The 12,111-nt window shown below is 45.9% G+C and overlaps 1 long non-coding RNA gene across 1 annotated transcript; it reads left to right on the top strand.

Moving 5' to 3' along the window:
- The first annotated feature begins 2,693 nt into the window (after positions 1-2,693).
- Positions 2,694-11,750, top strand: LOC311372762. The gene is made up of 2 exons (XR_014642057.1): positions 2,694-2,815; positions 10,568-11,750. It is a non-coding gene; the product is annotated as an uncharacterized lncRNA (long non-coding RNA).
- Positions 11,751-12,111: the final 361 nt, after the last annotated feature.

The following is a 12,111-nucleotide window of genomic DNA, read 5'->3' on the forward strand; positions in this document are numbered from 1 at the left end:
TCACAGTGATAAAACGACAACTCTAAACGCTCGGGCGACACGAGACGCATCCTCCCTCGAGGAGTCAGCCGGCACCAGCAGAGTTGGCGCTCCTCCTCCTCCTCCTCCTCCTCCTCCTCCTCCTCTTCCTCTTCCTCTCTGGGTACGGCCGGCAGGACGCTGAGTGGAAGCGCTCCGACAGAGAGCGGTTTGGCTCTGACCCCCGACGAGCCAACCAACGCCGAACCGGCAGAACTAGGGGGCCCTATGTTTAACCTCGGCTGCTCTATGGAGACATGGAGACACTCTCCCCCCCCCCCCGGATGACACAGACCCTCAGAGAGTTGGAGGGCAGACAAGCGGCCCGTCTGATGTGAACTCACCAGTGTCCTTTGGGGACGGACGGCACACATCCAAACTTCAGGCTAAACTTAGATGTTGTACTAAGACATCGGATGTACATCGTTACCTGATAACATATTTTGGTATGTAGACGTTTACCCCTACCAGGCTAGGGCATTTTATAATTCATGTTTTGTATACATTTTACATTTATATTTTATTTACATTTAATTATAAATATTTACATTTATATTATTATTGGTCCTTTTCAATGGTTATCCTATGGCAGTGTGAAGGTTGGCAGAGCTCCCATGTCAATAAAAATAGAGAGAGAGAGAGAGAGAGAGAGAGGAGAGAGAGAGAGAGAGAGAGAGAGAGAGAGAGAGAGAGAGAGAGAGAGAGAGAGAGAGAGAGAGAGAGAGAGAGAGAGAGAGAGAGATGAGAGAGAGAGAGAGAGAGAGAGAGAGAGAGAGAGAGAGAGCTCTGCTCCCCGTCGTCCTGACAGCTGCTGAAAATGGAATCCAAAAAGCCCCCCTCCTCTCCACCCCCCCCCCCCCCCCCCACATACCTCTAATTTTGGGCGCTCTAATTGCTCTCCCCGTTCTCGTAATTTAAATGCAAATTCCTTCCGACGTCTTTAGCGGCATATTCCCGCCCATCCATCATGCTGCTACGTTATTGTCTCCCTGACGCTTATCGCGGCCAGCGATAAGTGGGCCACGGGAGACTCAGAGGTCACAGAGTCTCTGCATGGGCTTAGGCCCTGTCCCAATTCTCCCCCTTCCCCTAGATTTGAGCCCTAACCTTAGATTTTGCGCGTTCCCGCGAAGGGGTAGGGGTACTTAGGGGAGCAAGGGGGGAGTACTGTTTTTCTCCTTAAAATCAACCCTTGAACGCTAGCCAGCTCAGGAGCTGACTTGCATCTAAGGGCACTCAAAGCAAGTGTTCTCGTTAAGGGGAGAGAAATGGGACTGGGTGTTAGACTGAGGCACTGATTGTATGTCGTACGTCCTTGCAGTTAAACATAGTACTTAGCATTGTGTAGCATCTTATCCTAGCTATCTCTGTTGTATACGGGGAACGGGTTAACCTAGTGATTGTTAGTGCTTGCCACTTGGTTCTATGAACATCCTTACAGTACCCACAGAGATATATTGTGGTTTCTGTTATTCGGACAAATGTACTTATTGTAAATCGCTTAGGATGAAAGCGCCTGCCGAACGCGTTTTATTTCTCTCTTTTTGCTGCGGTTGGATCTCACGTGAACAGTTGGTGAACACGATGAGCTCATGGGCCTGGGTCAGCCCTCAGCACTGCTGTGTGTGTGGGAGGCTGATCCTAAAGTACAGGCAGCGTTTGCAACACGCAGGAAAACCAGATCCAACTCTGTCGTGTCTCAACCGAAATCGAGAAGACGTTTTTTTTTTTTTGTTGTTGTTTTTTTACACGAGTTCCGCAGAACATTGTGTGAACCCTGAGCAAGTCCAATCAACACTCGTCCCGCAATTCTGATGGATTGTAGGTTCACCCCGGCTGGTCTGTTCCGACCTTCCTCCCTCCTCCCCATCAGGCGCTCCGGTCCACATTAACCCCCTGGCTCCTCATCACTGAACGACTAACCAGGATTGATTTAACCTCTTCAAAGTGTGTGTGTGTGTGTGTGTCTGTGTGTGTGTTTTATGTTCTTCCTGGGTGCTCATCAAGCTCATGTTGGGCTGATTGATGCGTCGTGTCTGTCTGGATCGCGTGTCCTGCTGAGGCGTTTGGTCGTCTGTGTTCCCCTGGCTCGTTCTCCTCTCCTCTCCTATGCACACATTTTATTTATTAGACAGGTTTCACGATCGAGACAATTAGGTAGCGTAATGTCATTTCCTCATTGGTGCTGAATTCTCACTCTTTCTAGCTGTGTTCGAAATTGTTCCCTATTCACTCACTCACTATTCCCTATATAGTGTTTATGATATAGTGAACTATATAGGCAACGAACCAACGAGAATTCAGACACTACTTTGAACATTTCTAAACGTCATTTGCGTCAGTAAATGCGCCCACATTGCATTGTGGTACACGGGAGTAACATGTAGGGAACATCGTTTGTTCACTCAAATTTTGGGTATTTTATTGTCCACTATGTAGTGAATGAAATTAACCACTGAGAATTGGAACACCACAACAAAATGGCGAGCGCCCTATATAGTGCACTATGTCCGTGATAGGGAACGATTTGGAACACAGCTATTGTCTCTGTCTCTCTGTGTCTCTGTCTCTGTCTGTCTCTCTTTCTATCTGTCTGTTTGTCACTCTCTCTCTCTCTTTTTTTTATTTGTATTTTTTTTATTTAAAACAAGTTCTCTCTGTCCCGCCCCCTAGGTGACGTATGGATCCTTCGACTACACCTCCCTCCTCTACCTGTCCGACTACGGCACTGACTTCAGTGGTGGGCGCTTCATCTTCATGGACCCCAGTGGGAACCGCACGGTGGAACCGCGTACAGGTCAGCCGGTCCCCAGGACGCCCCTCACGGCCAACAGTGTGGTGCATGAACAAATGTTCAAAATAACTAGTTCGTTGAACAAGTTCATTTTTCTATGAACTTTGAACCGAACGTAACATATTTTTTAACTAAAGAACTTGAACTTGAACCAGTTCAGATTTTGTGACGTTCTGAATTGATGCTTAGGTCCAGATGACATGATTATTATATAATAGAGTTACTGCCTTAGTTGTGATGAATGAAACAGGTGTACAAATAATATCCACAACAATCTGAGATTGTAGTGATGGGCAGCTGGTAATGGAGAGGATTCATTTTAAAAGATAAGCACAGAATACAGTTTTTCTTCAGTTTCTAAAAAAAACTTAATGAACTGAACATGAACTAGTTCAAAACTGAATTGGTGAACTATGAACGTGAATTTATTTATTTTCTTTTGTATGAACTGAACTTTGAACTAGTTCATGTGTGAACTTGCACAACACATGGAGGAATACATTATTCTGGACGAGGATTATTGATTTTTCCCCCAGGGGGCAAACCTGATCACCGTCGTCCAATTATATCTTTAGAATTATATTTTTATAATTGGACGCATCAGAGTAGACGGATCAGCGTTGTGGTACTTGATCAACCGATTCATTTACTATCATATCAATTATCATATAATTATGTTTTCTACTGTTTTGTATCGTTTCCATTCATTTGTGTTTCAGCCGTTTATTATTTCTTATATATCGGAAAAGCCTTTTGGTGAACTCAATCATCTTCATCATCTTCATCCATTAACCACACAGTAATACAGTTTTATTACACAGTAATAAAACAACTATAACATAAAACTATACACGCTTTGGAAATACAATATGCATCTTCCCTTAATGGCTTGTTTTTGTTGTGGATTAAGCCTTAACAACACTTAGCCGTCCTAAGTGGACTCTCTACCAACAGGAGACCGTCCTGATCTCTGAGGTCACCTTCCGTCTCTCTGCAGATCGCTTCCGACCTTCAGCCAGTTGAAGGTCTTGTTCTAAGACGTTTAAATGTTCAGACCAATCAGGGCTTGGGGGCGGGAGTTTAAGTTCACGACGAAGCAAGCAGAGAGTAAAATAAGAAACGATGACGGAGACGAGGAAGGAGTGGCCATCAACCTAAAATAAACACTGAAATGGACTGAATATCAACGTTAAAAGATGAACAGAAGTCGTTTCTCAGAGGGGAATATGATTTGGTTGGGCTGTCTAGTTCTGGTCGGTTGATCGATTGGTTTCTCGATATGCAATCTTTATCCATTATTTTCGCGGGCGGGAGGGACAAATGCAGACAAATGTATTTCATTGTTGAGTGATAGGCTATATTACGTTAGGAATAACTTTATTTATTATTAAAATGAATACGAATTTGCTTCATTAGCATGTGCGCTCGAGTTGAAATATTTGAACTTTGACGCATATTCCGCTTGATGCTGAATCACTCGGTGATTCGTTTTTGATGTGAACGCACCTTAACGCTGCACCCATATTTGGAAATCAATTGCTGCACAGTCGAGGCCTGATGTTCATGACTCATCACAAGCTGGGCATCTGGCAGCTGGCTGGTGAAGAGGAAACCACAGGCAGGCTGAGGAAGACAGCAGGACATGTGGAGTGTGACTGGACACTGATTGATACTCTGTGGGAACCCTGACGGGAAGCCAGTTCAGATGAAGCCCGTTGTAGCTCCAGGGGTTGACCCCAGTGTTTCTTTGATGAGTGGCGGATTGTGCGTCTCTGAAGGAGTACGGCCAACAAAACAATTCTAACGAGGACGGGCGATGGATTTAATTTTAGCTAAAGCCTTTGATTTACTCTTCGTTTGAGCTTCGTTAAAACAGAATCGACTGGCAATTATGAGAGTGTAATATCAGCATATCTGGTGGTCTCTCTCTTTGGGGGGGCTTCTTTGAAGAGGAACAGACTTGGCTCCTAATTACTTAGCTTATCAAATACAATCGTTCATTTTGGGTGCACTTACAGAAAACAAAGTGGGCGTAATCCCGTGTAACGCGCCGATCCCGGTCTCGGCGGCGCAGACGGATTAGGAGACCTTAATTGATTTGGCTCCGTCGGGGGACGGAGCCGTTATCCACGCGGAGGAGGAGGGTGATGCAGGGGGGGGAGACTCAGGAAGGGATCCATGTTTATCCTTAATGATAAACATGTCCTTACATTAAGGCTTACATTCAGGGCATTTAGCAGACACCAAAGGGACTACGTTTGTCAGAAGAACGAAACGAACACGTATCTCTGCCGGTACAGTAAGGATGTTCATAGAACCAGGGGGCAGTTCCATTGACAGCCTTGTAGGCGCGTGTGTAGTATGTGCATTAGCTTCTCCCCGTTTACCGTCTGAATATGATCTACCCAGAGGCAGTGTGTCTGTAGCTGAACCCAGTCTGCTGACAGTCCTCCCGACCCCAACGGAGACGTACTCCCACCACCGAGCCCGGCCCCGTTAGACTGAGGAAACGTCATCTACTGATTACCCTTTTTATCGGCTCGGAAAATACAACATCAATCTTAACGGGCGTAGAAGTTTCCTCTTGATGAGCATCTCGAGGGGGGGGGATGCTATTCATTCAGCCAATGCCAAACGTTGCCATCAATCCTCCACCACGGCCCGAGCCAAGGCTCTGTCTGGGATGCTGAGAGACGGCCGTCTTCTGTTTTTTCTGTATGGGGAAGAATAATTATAGCCGTGGAATACACGCTGGTACCAGAGTAGAAGATCCTGCAACACACAACCATCAAAGTCGAACCAAAGAAAGACTCCTTCACCCGAGTCGTGGAATGATCAGGGAGAGGAACACACAGACTACACAACGCAGGTGGGATGGGGAGCTCGTTGCTAGGGAGCGTCGTCGGGGGGTGCCGGTAATGGCCCGACGGAGCCTTTGATTCCGGAGACGCTGGTGATGGCGTGGGAAGCGGCGGCGTGACGGCGTCCTCTCTGACAGCCTCGCCGGCTGCGCTATAATGATCGAGTTCTTCCCCCAGAGTGCATCTGGCAGTTCTTCTCAGCGCGTTTGAACGGGATTTCAATGTTGGAGTTGAGTGAGTGAGCACGTCATTTTGGTTCCTATCCGATGACTTACTTACTTACTTACTTACTCTCCTCTCTCCTCTCTCCTTGAGAGCTGATGCGTGACATCAAGCAGCTGGCGTCACAGCCACCACCGTGCCGTATCTGCTCCTCCGTTTAACAGCTTCAGTCACCAGCTCATATCATGATACGCACACACACACAGACAGAGATACACAGACGCACACACACACAGTCAAAGGCACAGACAGAGACGTACAGACAGACACACACACACACACACACACACACACACACACACACACACACACATGCACACACTCACACAAAGAGACACTCGGGCACAGACAGACACAGACAGACAGACACATGCTCCCCTGCTCTTCCCCTGAAAGTGGGAGCACAGCATATGTCAGGTGATTGACATGTCTCGACTCAAAACGACGGGGTGAGGTCATAATCTTAACCTGTGTGTGTGTGTGTGTGTGTGTGTGTGTGTGTGTGTGTGTGTGTGTGATTCCTAAGAAGAATAACATCCCAGAGGATCCATCCACCTGGAGGGATATATCACTTCTCCCCACCATATACAAGATATTCATTGTGTGCATTTTGAACCGTATTTTACCCTGGCTTGTGGATTCCGGGACACTGTCACTTAACCAAAAAGCATACATAGAGAGGCAAGGAATGAATGAGCATGTATTTGATGCATGCCATTGATGACTTTAAACATGAGTCTTCCCGCTTTTACGCAGTGTTTCTTAACTTTCGTGACGCTTTTGGTTCTCTGCCCCACTGCCCCCCCCCAATGTTGCATTCCCTAGAGGAAATACACCTGGAACAGCCGGAACAACACATTCAGCCAGTTAAGGATGTGTATGAAAATTATTTTCTACAAGTGAAATGCGGACACCAGTTAACAAAACCCGTCAAGCTTGAGGTTGGGATTAAAACGGGATGCCCCTGGAGCGCTGTGAATTTCATAGTGGCTCTAAACCAATGGCTGAAATGGCTATTGCCTCCTCGCCCCGCCCGGTACTACATCCCCATACCCTGTCCAGGCCTTTGCCGATGACGTCCTCCTCGTATCAAGAGAAGAGAACCTAATTACCAACATGCTGTCAAACACCGATCGCTTTCTGCAGTGGTCTGGGCTTGAGGTCAAGAACAGCAAATGCGCAGTGTTCTATGAACGGCGCAGCGGAGGCAACAGGTGGTATAGGGCCAAATACGACCACCCTCCATCATTCACAATAGCTGGCAGTGCTATTCGAGTGTTTGAAAGACACGAAACATATAGCTACCTTGGACACAAGTTTAATGTGGCGGGCGAATGGCAGGAACAGGTGACAGATATATGTGATGAGTATTCTGCCAGATTGGACCTGATAGACCAATGCCCCTTGCTTGCCGACCTGTATGAAACTTCAGGCAGTTCGGGACGTAGCCCTCTCCAAAATTCAACACCTGTTTGCCAACGTTCACATCGGCAAGAAAAATTTGAAAGAAATGAACAATAAGACAGCATTGTTCATTGTTTAAGACAGTGCAGCTGGTGAGGAAATGGACAAATCTTAACACACACACACAACAAGGAGTATCATTTTCATGAACAAATCGGAGGGGGGACTTGGAGTCCCCAATATCGAATGGATTTATACAGCCACCAGAATAAGTCACCTTTTGCATATGTTAAGTAACGACGACCCGACTGTGCGAGTAACGGCCCGGAGCTCATTGCTACTGGATCTAAGCAAACGTAAGATCCCCCTCGCCCCTCGTGGAGAACCAGGTTTCCTGGGCTTCAAAAAGAAACCCAGTGGCAAGCTGGACACCAGGGCCACAGGGTTTGGAGTGCGGTCACATTGGCCTGATCTGAACGATCTGTGTAGCAGCAATAACATACGACTAAATTGGATACACGAAAGCGGAGGAAACGTAAACGTCAGCGAGGAACTAACCATGGACTTAAATGTGCATGCTGAAGCGACTCTACATCATGACGAAACCAGCACATAGCTGAACAGCCGGACATGCAGGTACGAGATCCTCCAACACTTCCAGTCGCAGCAGCGCAATTACTGGGTGAACCTGCGCCTCCAAGGTAAACTCGCATGCCTACAGTGCGCGGACCGGACGGTTTCACATTTGGCACTACATAACACATCTGTTAATGCAGGCATTCAACAATTTGTGATTAAAGCTAGGCTGCAAGCACTCCCCTGATAGCGTTGTATTTATTTACTCATTTGCTTGGCTGTAAATACTTGCACAGTGTTTGTGTTGCTGTGCGAGACATAAATGGGCTCTTTATTAATATTTGGAATGCTGTGTCGTAAGTATTGGTCATTCCAAATAAATAAATTAAGTGTGTGTGTGTGCGTGTGCGTGTGTGTGTGATCTGAGTTCCGTTTAGTTTTCATCACTCCTCCTCAGGGTTCTCTCGACGGTCTGTCTCGTCTCTCTTTGACCTTTTCAAGTGTCTCCCTCCATTAGAGTGACTGAGTTAACCGTCCGTCTCGTGGTCTCTGCCCCGCGGGGACCTGCACGTATCTTGACGGACTATGGTTTGGACAATGAATGGCTGATCTGTGTGCTGGGCTCATGTAGAAACCGAGAGAAAACACCACCTGGCTTCTTTTTGTGTCACAACTTTGTGTATTTATTCACATACATCGTTCATCTATTAATTTCACTGGAACAACATTGCGCTGTTCGAGGTATTCAGAAAAGTAGAAAAAATAAATATACATTGTTAGGAAATGACAAAGGACTGAAGACACTGAATAGCAGCAAAACCAAATGGATTGGACCCTCATTCCTATTCCTGCATTCCTCCAATTCCTCGAATCACATGCCAACGCTTGTTCCGTGGAAGTGAGGCTTCACAATGTCTGCACGAGAGCTCTGAAAATAACAACGCAGTAATGCTTTGTTAGGAACTGACGTCCACTGAAACTAGTTCAATTCAGTGCAAAATGAAAATTCAAACCAAATGAATCACAATGCTTTTACCCGACACGTCTATTCACTGAGGCAGTGTCGGCATGTTTCTAACCATTACCAGAAAGTAAATTTAGAAAATAAATGAATATGCTCCACTATGATGGCAACTTTCACCCGTCGTACTTTCTGATCCAAAACACAAAATGGGTTCCAGTTACCGTTGAAAACGGTAAAACGCCACATGAAAGCGGTACGTTAACAATTCGGTCTATATTGCACACATACATTTTGCATTTAGTTATCAGTTGTTTGACCAGTTGGTAACCAGGGTTAAATGTCGTAATGAGAAATACATTTGTCATCGTTTCAGAATGCGGGTCACACAATATTTTAAAGTAGGAGACAACATTCAAGGGATCCTGGTTAGTGCAACATGCACTACAGCAACGTCTGACCAAGAAGCTTCTGTCCGTTCTGCTGAATGTTCACACTAGGGCTGAACGATTAACCAAATTCAAATCTAAATCGTGATGTAATAGAAGGCAATATGCAAATCGCAAAGGCTGCAATTAAAAATAAAAAGTTTTTTTTATTTTTTGTGATTTGTTACCGTTACTGACTGGAGATCAGTAAGATTTTTATAAATTTTTCTTTTACAATTCAATAGTTAAATAAAGATGTTATATCAATTCATCTCAACACATCGGCCTGGCCCAAAAGAAAGAGCAGTTTATGTGTTGACTTCCAATGTTGTGTTGGTCATACTACAGAATGATTTATTGTTTTTTTAGTGAATAATACAGAACATAAGGAACTTAATAAATTAAAAAAAAATTGCATATTCATCTATAATATTGGTCAACATAATCGCAATTAGATTATTTCCCCAAATCGTTCTGCCCTAGTTCACACTGAACTTCAGACCGAAAAGTGAATGAAGTTGATTCAGTTCTGTCAAACCTTGATCCTGTTTTGTCGCTGATTATCAGCGTGCCTGTGAGGAGCCCGGCTGCGCACGGCCCATTGTTCCCCGTGCCTGTTGACTTTCACGTGTTGTGTTCAGTCAGACGGATCCTCTGTTATTCTCCATCCTGTTCTTTGTGTTTCACGGATTCCATTATTTTCCTGCTTTGCTGATTTCCCCTGACGTTCCGGGCGTAAGACTTTGTGCCAGGGGGGGGATAACGACGATAACGATCCGGAGGAGAACGACATGCAGACAAACTGGGGCACAATCCAGGCTTTATATTCCCATTCATTTAATGGGATAGCTATTCCACGGTACAAAAGCGTGATTTATTCTCTTCACAAAGGATCCAAGCTTTTAAACTTGAATTTCTCTGTGCTGTGAGTTTTTGGTCGCAAACAGAACCACAAGTTACTCTTTAAAGACGGAACACAAGCTGTTGTTTTCCAGGATGTCAGTGGGTCTGGTCTGCTCTGCTTTGGACCAAACGACCCTCTACAGAAACAGCCTGCAGCTTATCGGGTCCGGTCCAGTCCACCACTCTCCCCTAGCCCGTGGTTTTATATATTATGCAGAAATATGTTTAATCTGTGACTCTCTGTCTCTCTAAAAACAAAAGTCTATATTTTGTAAAGTCGATTTTGACTCTTCACAGTTTCTCCGTGCTGGTGGATTCCAGAAATCAACAGCAGTGTTTTTTCCCTTCCCCTCCTGTCTCCCCCTGTCTCCCCCCCTGTCTCTCCCCGTCCTCCCCTCAGGCCGCGTCTCCTTCTTCTCCTCGGGGACGGAGAACCTGCACCGCGTGGAGCAGGTCACCTGGGGGACCCGCTTCGCCATCACCGTCTCCTTCACCTGCGACCCGGCCCACGCCATCGCCGACCCAGCGCTGCCCTGACGACCGGCAGCATCATCGCCATGACGACCACGACCCCACCACCGGTCTCGCCTTGCACACGCGTCCTCCTCCTCCTCCTCCTCCTCCATCGTCTGCAACTGGTCCTCCTCTTCCTCCTCTTGACATCGCTAGCCTTTCCTCCTCCTCCTCCTCCTCCTCCTCCTGCTCCTCCTCCAGTCCGTCCAGCCCTAAAGCACAAAGGGGAGAGAGGAGGGAGGGAGGAGGGAGGGGGTACATAGGGAAAAGGAGAGGAGAAGGAAAATGGGGAAAGAAATGAATAAATGAGCAGCAGTGGGTCATTAGGAAAGGGGAGGAAGGAGGTAGCGAGGAGGAAAGGAAAAGGAGACACAGTGTGAGTTCTCTGCCTTGAATGTTCCTCTTCACAGCCAACGGAGACCCATCGCGTTTCCTCTGTGGTTTCTTCTGTCTATGATTGGTTGAGGGGTTATTTTTGATGGATGCCAGGTGGATTATGTGATGCTGTTTAGTCAGGGAGCGTCGCTGGTTCCCGGTGGAGGCCATGAGGAGCAGGTCTGAGGCTGCTGCTGCTGCTGCGGCTTCTTTTGTACAGGTGCGGCCTATTTGTTTTTTTACTAGGAGTCAAGGGACGTTCTTTTCCGCTTCCTTTTTTGTACACCAAACCTTCTTTCGTACCGTCTTTGTACGCCATAGAACCACTAGTCCTAGAAAGTATTATTTTTTTTTTTCCCCAGCTTTTCCCGAACCGATTTCTAATATCTTGATTTACTCCATTCGACGGGAAGGGAGGGCTTAAACGGAAATCACTTCCTGCGGAGAATGTTTTTATGAAGGAGGCAGCGCTGCGATGGGTCGTTTGGGATGGCGGACCGTTGTTTCCTGAAGCCAGAGCTCTTTCCTCCTGAAGATGCAGCCATCTGCGCCATCGCGCTACTTGAACCGGCATCCAGGTCTTTTCTGACAGACTCCATTTCCCACAAGCCCTTCTGGGATTTGTACAAGAGCACTTGTTTCTGCCCACGGTGTCGTCCGTGTGGACGGTGAAATAAATGGAGGTCAAGGTTAAAGTGGCTCGTCTCGTCATCCTTCTTTCTATTATACTTTCCCAGATGTGTTTTATAATGCCGGATCTAATGCATTAGTTTCTTATGGAAGTCAAAAGATTAAAATTTAAAAATCTATTATTTTTTTTATAATTAAATGATATAATTAAATAAATATAATTATAATTGTCTTTAATAGTGCGTGTACACAAAGGTAAGAAAGTGTTCTTAAATGTCAAATGCTAAAAAAGCATGAATAAAAAAAAAACATACTTTGAACTGCTGTTAAAAATAAGTCCTATTAACATAAGCTTGAGGAAATTAAGTGGGCCGGGATGGGAGACGTCTGTGAAAACTGTTGTTTTTTTTCACCAGCCAGTGGCTG

The sequence above is a fragment of the Micromesistius poutassou genome (assembly GCF_964030765.1).
Source record: "Micromesistius poutassou genome assembly, contig: SCAFFOLD_5333, whole genome shotgun sequence".
In the NCBI taxonomy this organism is placed as follows: Eukaryota; Metazoa; Chordata; class Actinopteri; order Gadiformes; family Gadidae; genus Micromesistius; species Micromesistius poutassou.